Source organism: Halichoerus grypus, chromosome 1 (assembly GCF_964656455.1).
Source record: "Halichoerus grypus chromosome 1, mHalGry1.hap1.1, whole genome shotgun sequence".
NCBI classification, from domain to species: domain Eukaryota; kingdom Metazoa; phylum Chordata; class Mammalia; order Carnivora; family Phocidae; genus Halichoerus; species Halichoerus grypus.
Window position 1 is genome coordinate 37,797,622 of NC_135712.1, and position 8,206 is coordinate 37,805,827.

Here is an 8,206-nt window from a genome sequence, read left to right on the forward strand (position 1 = left end):
ATACAAAACACAAAATCCACTGTAACAGAGAAATGTGTTGGTAGTAAAATTGGCACCCTGTTCTTCCCAAACCCCTTTTAGATACCAGGCTTATTGTTGAGGGAAGATTTTTACCCTTTTTCTGAGCAGCTATAATCTAATCAATGTCAGGGAAAGATCCAAGATCTAGAAACCAGAGGTCAAGATGCCACATGAGGGAGAAAGAGGAAATGACAGACAGGTTTCTGGGATAAGAAAGAAGGAAATCAAGATCCCATAGGTGGGAAGTGATAATTGAAGGAAGAATCACAGGAAGAAATTCTAGGTCCTTCCCTTTTGTTAGTACAACTATGATGGCATGTGTAATGAGACAAAAGCTATATTGTAGGCTCAGTAGATCAGGACAATAAGACATAGTCCAGACTACACCACAAGAAGTCTTCATTCCAGGAAGTTATCACATAACTCCATCTTCCTCAAACTGTCAACGTAGACACAGCCCCTGCCATTTTTCCCAATTGAAAGGGGACCCCTCCATGTAGTTCTCCCCAGACTTCTCAATCTATCATTACAAAGAACATAGACTAGATCAAGACATACAGATGCTAAAATGGAATAATATTAGTCTTTCCCACTGTTTGGTGGTATAGACAGGGAGGGGAATGGAGGTAGGAAGAGGGTGAGACTATAAATGGAATTTTCTCAAGTTTAACATTTTCTCTATAAATTTCCCTTCAATATTTTAATGCCTGCTACCATTTGTCTACCAGCATATGTGCAAGCAGATGCCAAAAATGCTTAAGAAAGAAAGAATCCACAGGATAAAATAGGCTATAGAAGATGATTCCTGAATCTTCACCTTATGGTGGTGGTGGGGGGGCTATATTTGCATGTGATTTAGTATTATTTACATATAGTCTGCTTTCCGTAATAAAATTGTTCTGTTGTGTAAGAGTTTAAGGTGTCCTACAGAGAACGTGGTGACTACAGAATACTGTAGAATACTGCACTTCACAGATGCTCTGCAAGTAGCAGATAGGGCTAGAATGGCAGTCTTGCCATGGTGTGTTTATCTTCTTATGTGACTGGGTTTAAGTCTCCAAATATTCTTGTTAAAAAGTCCTCTCCAAATAGTGCAATTTCAATAATATTCCTGGACCTTAGACTTAGGGGGGAGAAAAGGAGGGATGTATGTGGTTCTTTAATGACTCAATTTTTATGTGCATAACTTTTCTGAAATGACTATTTTTTAGGAATGTTTTCTTCCTTTCAATTTATGTGATGGTTTCTTAGAGTGTCGTGCTAGAAAATCAGGTGTAATGATAGCAGGCTGAACGGTGTACTCTGATATGTGTCATTGTTATGCAAACAAGTGAATTACTTTGTGTTGAAGTGTTCACCACAAAAATGAATGGAACTCTTTGCCTCTGTGAGCCAATCTATTTATGTCTTTGGTCATTCATATGTCATTACATGATGTATAAACATGAATGGAATGCTGGCTTTTTTATAATTTTCATTGCAGATGTATCTGAAATTGCTTTACTAATTCTTTTTCATTAATACTTGAGTTTACTACTAGGATATTTCCCAGATTTTATATTATTGCCCAAAACCCAACAACTTTTTCTGTTTCAGCTCTGAGACAATGTAGAAATCCTGAGTAAGTCCATTAAAAAAGTTCTTAATCTCAGGAACAAACTGAGAGTTGCTGGAGTGGTGGGGGGTGGGAGGGATGGGGTGGCTGGGTGATAGGCATTGGGGAGGGTATGTGCTATGGTGAGCGCTGTGAATTGTGTAAGACTGATGAATCACAGACCTGTACCCCTGAAACAACTAATACATTATATGTTAAAAAAAAAAAAAAAGAAGAAGATAGCAGGAGGGGAAGAATGAAGGGGGGGAAATCAGAGGGGGAGATGAACCATGAGAGACTATGGACTCTGAGAAACAAACTGAGGGTTCTAGAGGGGAGGTGAGTGGGGGGATGGGTAAGCCTGGTGATGTGTATTAAAGAGGGCACGTATTGAATGGAGCACTGGGTGTTATACGCAAACAATGAATCATGGAACACTACATCAAAAACGAATGATGTAGGGCGCCTGGGTGGCTCAGATGGTTAAGCGTCTGCCTTCGGCTCGGGTCATGATCTCAGGGTCCTGGAATCGAGTCCCACATCGGGTTCCCTGCTCAGTGCAGAGACTGCTTCTCCCTCTCCCTCTGCCACTCCCTCTGCTTATGCTCTTCTGTCTATGTCTCTGTCAAATAAATAAATAAAATCTTTAAAAAAAAACAAAAAAAAACTAATGATGTAATGTATGGTGATTAACATAACATAATAAAAAATAAGTAATGATTTTGCATAGCTAGACATTTTATTATGTTGTCTAAGGAAATGAACAGTATAAGCATTAAGAATTAAATAAGCAATTGCTAGTGTGGCCATACATATTCTCTCCATCTTGAATACTTCTAATTGTTGAAATGTTAATATATGTAAATTTTAGTTTATATAATTTCTCATTATTCATCTCTAATGCTTTTCATATGTGTAACCCAAAGTTTAGCCTAGTTAAATTTGTATGCTGTATGAACTATAATTATGGTGCTTTATTAGTAGATAGATGGATAGAATGGCATACATACATGGCAATGTTTCCCTTAATGTTACTCTAGTATAGCTGTTTGAGTGAGTCTGACAAAGCTTGCTGCAATTGCTAAGGCAATAATTTGCATTTTTTCTTCACATCTGTATGACATACCAACTGTATGGACTTGCTAGTATAGTCATTGAATATAGTTATCACGAATCAAAGGTTAGATTTTTTAAAACGTTTTCACTTAAAAGCCAGAAAGCACCTTGGTAAAAGTGTTAATCACTGAAATCGGAGAAATTAATATGAATACTGGGTCTTTATGATAACATGGAACTTAGATTTTAAAAATGCAGGAGCAGGGGCGCCTGGGTGGCTCAGTCGTTAGGCGTCTGCCTTCAGCTCAGGTCATGGTCCCAGGATCCTGGGATCAAGCCCCGCATCGGGCTCCCTGCTTAGCAGGAAGCCTGTTTCTCCCTCTCCCACTCCCCCTGCTTGTGTTCCTGCTCTCGCTGTCTCTCTCTGTCAAATAAATAAAATCTTAAAAAAAAAAAAATGCAGGAGCAGAGATTGCCTTAGAAGAGTTCTCTTTTGTAGCCATATACACCCCTACCGTCATGTCTAGGCAAGTCTCTTCACTTAGTTTGAAACAAAATTTTCGTGCATGTTTGTGTGTGTGTACAAGTCCTTTTCCCACAGTATCAATCATGCATTGCTGAAGGTCTTCCAGATCCTGACATTATTGGAGCTCAGATTTGGAAGTGCACAAAAGAGCTGTATGTGTTGCCAATCCGAGGAATGTGTTTTCAAAACAAGGATAACATTTTATTTTTCTTTCTCCCCAGTTCTGCAGTAGTGTAAGTGTTAAAGCCTGAGAGGTTTAGAAAGCTGCAGTGAATGTGTTAAGACTGTTAATGAAGCTTCTGAATCTAAGGACAAAATTAGCTCTCACACCCACACTGCGCAAAGTACGGCAACTGTCTGATAGAATTGCATCATGACTTTTACCTGGGGACACGGGTATTATATTCAGCTGAATTGATGAAATTGGGAAGACAGATGTGCCCAAAGGACATTTTAAGAAGCTTGTACCTACATAAATTGCTTGTGAAAAATCTCTAAAATTTGAATAAGAAACCAATGTAAAATGCCTTCTGCCTGTAAACTTCAGGTCATATGATATATATTATCTAGCATAGCCTTTAAAGAAAGAGAACATTTGACTTTCTCTCGGTATTAGACATTCTATATAATGTCAAGCCCAATGAATGTTTTTTTTTTTTTCCTTTTTATAAAGAGAAGTATTTAGGACTAGAGAGTTTAATGAGGGATGTTAATCTTGTATGTTGTTTGCTTAAAAACATTAAATTCAGGCTTTCATTGTAATGTGACTGGCATACAAAGTAATGCATAGAATTAAATAATTTGGATATTGTAACTATCTAGCAAATATAATCACAAAATGAAAACAGCAATGGCATTGAACACCTCCAAACAAATTACTAAAAACTTTAGTCTAGGTTTCTTACATATTGAGACCTGAAGAATCAATCCTAATACCCTCCACATATAAGTCTTAAAGATAGACTTTAAAATGGGGCACCTGGGTGGCTCAGTCGTTAAGCGTCTGCCTTCGGCTCGGGTCATGATCCCGGGGTGCTGGGATCGAGCCCCGCATCGGGCTCCCTGCTCGGCGGGAAGCCTGCTTCTCCCTCTCCCACTCCCCCTGCTTGTGTTCCCTCTCTCGCTGTCTCTCTCTCTGTCAAATAAATAAATAAAATCTTTAAAAAAAAAAAAAAAAAGATAGACTTTAAAAAATGGAACTATTTCATTCCATTTTTAAGACACATATCCTAAGAAATATTTTTACTTGCAACTCCATACAATAAGTTCTTGACCACTGTTGGTTTAGGAAGGCGGCAGATATTTAGATTTGTTTTAGGTTTGCTATTCTAAGAAATGTGGAAAATAGATGTCTAAAGTCTAGAGATTTGTGATTGCTAGCAGTGAAATGAACAGGTGGAAAGGGTAGTTGTCTTATTCTTACTTATACCTTCGTATAATCACAGAATATTACACACTTATATAAAGTTTTTAGAAGTTTCAAGCAGGAAATCACAATTACAGAGTAAATACTTTCATTTTCTTAGAAAATTCAGAAGCTGAGATTATGCTTATATAACTGTGTTAAAAATTAAAGTCTTTTTTAAATGTTAATTCACTGACTTTTAAGACTCTAAAAATCATCTGATACTGACAGTCCTGACTCCACTTCTAACATATGCTTATTGATATTAGAGAAAAAAGATGAGGTCACCTTTGATATTCCTAAAACTAATAGTCCTGTCCACAAGAGGGCATGGGTTTTCCATAGGAAAGTAACAGCATTTGAAGGGGAAATAAATGGTTGTAATAACTGACCTTTTCTTCTGACTGGCCATACTCTTAACTTTGTTTTTTTAAGATAAAACAATTTAGAATTGATTTGCATAAGGACACTAATAATTGAATTTCACCATCACCCTCTACTCTGATTTCCTACAGAATTTATTGCTTCTTCCACTCCTTTGGCAGTTCACATATAACTCTTTATTAGCATGTACCTTCTCTTTATATGCTCTTCCTTCCTAATTATACTGTAAGTCCTTGAAGAAGATAGGCTTTTACTTATAACTCTCCATTCCCATGGTAAAATACAATACCTTTGTCCAAGGTAGGTGATAAATAATTATTTGCCAATTAAGGTAATAATGGTTTTGAAGTAATAAACATTATTGTAGCTATTGAAATGTATGTTACTACAGGAATTGACAGTTTACAAAACTTTTCCACATCTATTATTTATTTGTCTTCAAATAACCATGTTCTCTACTTTTAGTTTGGGTTTTAAGCATTTTCTGTTCTCCAGTTTTGTGGTAGTAAATAAATTACTGATGCAAAGTGAATTTTTAAAAATGACTTTTGTAATCGCAAATAGTTTTCTCTTAGTCCTAAAAGTGAGGTATTTTATGAAATTTCCTGTTAAACAGCTGATCATGAGTTTATTTAGTTTTCTTCTTAAGTAGCTTAGTTATATTTGGAATTTAAAATTTAAAATAATTTCTTTTTATTTGAAAGAGAAAAAATTCCCACATTATTTCTCTCTTTCTGTTTATACAAAAAAAATTTACCATAATATGTGTAAATTACCTAACCAAAGATTCTGTAATACGTTTTTGTATGTATAGTCAGCCATTAATAGAGAATTAATAAAGCAATTTGTTGCCAAATTTCAGAGTTAGTAAATAGAGCTTACAAAAGTAACTAATCCTGAAGGATTCCACAACTAAATTATAATAGGAATAATAAATTGATAGTCAATTCAGTGGTTAAAACCACCAACGATCATGTTTATTAATTCTACACTTTATTAAATCTAAATTACAAAATGAAGTAATTCCAAAGTCAGAATATGTATTTCAATGTATTTCAACAATTTCATTAGCATCATGTAAAATGAGTGTTAATTTCTATTTTTTTTTTATTTTCTGTATCTTTTTTCAGGGACATCACAATTTATACACTGAAGTTTTCATTTATTCAAGCTTAGGAAACTTAATTACTTAAGCCTATTATTTAGAACACATTTTAAGTAAATAAATCTATCAAATATAAACACATACATAGCATTCTTTGTTTTCTGAAATGGAGCTACTACATTTGGGAAAAAAAAAGTCAAAACAGGATCCAGCAATGAAGGTACTATTGTTCAACACTGAAGAATCTGCTTGTCAATCTTGACCAACACATTATAGAAAACTTCATATCCAAGATCTCCAGAAAAGTAGGCCCAAATCTCATAAATTATTGCTAGAATGAAAACCCTAGATTTCCTCTTATCATAATTTCTGAGGTGAATGCATTATTTGATGAGTTGCCCAAAGGTAGCACAAGATGTTTTTGTTCTGTCAGGGGACTGTCCCAACAAATTTCCACAGCAATTCACCGATTATATAATCTGAACTCTTAAATTTCATCAAAAAAATCTAATTAATATTTGGTTATGCCCTGATTAGCCCTACTTTAAGTACATCTTCTTTAAGTGCAAGCTTTATTGTTAAAGAATTGACTTGTGAGTAATATGGATAAAGATGATTTTTTTATGGTCATTAATAAAACAGATTATTGATTATATCAGTTTCATGAAGGAAATTGTATTCTATTTCTGAGCAAACACTGAGTAACAGTTAAGTATATAGGTCAAAATTCACATATTATAATGTACTACCTTAGAAAATTAAAAATGTTGGGGCGCCTGGGTGGCTCAGTCGTTAAGCGCCTGCCTTCGGCTCAGGTCATGATTCCAGGTCCTGGGATCGAGCCCCGCATTGGGCTCCCTGCTCAGTGGGAAGCCTGCCTCTCCCTCTCCCACTCCCCCTGCTTGTATTCCCTCTCTCGCTGTGTCTCTCTCTGTCAAATAAATAAATAAAATCTTTAAAAAAAAAAAAAAAGAAAATTAAAAATGTTTAAAATCTGCTAATTATAAAACATTCTGACATGAAATAGTTTTCATCAAACTTAACATGTGATTAAACTCATGCAAACGAACCTTATTACGTTTCTTCCTCTCCGATACTTATTTTTATGCAGCACTGCAGATACCCTCCCACATAGACTCTTCTAAGTGAATAGGAATTGAGATTCTGTTCTTTTCTCTTGGCCAAACTTGTGCTGCATCTGTCCAGAAGTGCTTTTGTCTAATTCCACAAAAATACTGCATGGACTGGAGCGAACATTGCTATTACACCTATGCTTTACATACACAAAATGCTTATTTTGTCTTTATTTTAACCACAGTATATTTGTAATAAAATGACCAGACCTTACATGTGCAGCTTAATTCCTTTAACAAATGAAGACGCCTGTAGTGTATGTGTAGGTCATGTTACAGTACTTCAAAACTCTTTTTTTTTTAAGATTTTATTTATTAATTTGACAGAGAGAGAGAGCACAGGCAGAGGGAGTGGCAGAGGGAGAGAGAGAAGCAGGCTCCTTGGTGAGCAGGGAGCCTGATGCAGGCTTGATGCGGGGCTCGATGCGGGGCTCGATGCAGGGCATGATGCAGGGCATGATGTAGGGCTCGATCCCAGGACCCGGGGATCATGACCCGAGCCAGAGGCAGATGCTTAACCACCTGAACCACCCAGGCGCCCCTCAAAACTCTTGATGCTCTTTCTTAGTCCATAATCCTTTCCCAGGTGTAATCATTATTCTACCTTCTATCCCCACAGAAACTCGAACTTCATGTAAATAGATGTGCATTTTTTAATTCTCACAATTTTAGGGGAGGAGTTTTCTTTCAATATATCAATTTGAAATTATAATTATGTAATTTAAATCTATATATTAATTTACATATGTATATTTATATTTTAAACCAGCATTGTTTAACTGATTATCTAAGCTTCAAGATTTTGTGTTATGCTTTGTCAGTTTTCTTAAAATAAATTCAAAGAGCATAGAAATCCAGAAATTTAGAGAAACTTTTTTTCAATAAATATTAGAGAGATGTTACACTTGGCCAAGATGGAGTGAGAAATTCCTAAAATCATCACTAAATTTCTTTTGTTCCTTGATTTCTAAACCAAATGGCT

The 8,206-nt window shown here is 35.7% G+C and overlaps 1 protein-coding gene across 3 annotated transcripts in view; it reads left to right on the plus strand.

Annotated features, from left to right (window-relative positions):
- The window catches only part of CADM2 (cell adhesion molecule 2), a 1,094,969-nt gene that overhangs the window by 341,701 nt on the left and 745,062 nt on the right, over positions 1 to 8,206 (plus strand). The window lies entirely within an intron of this gene.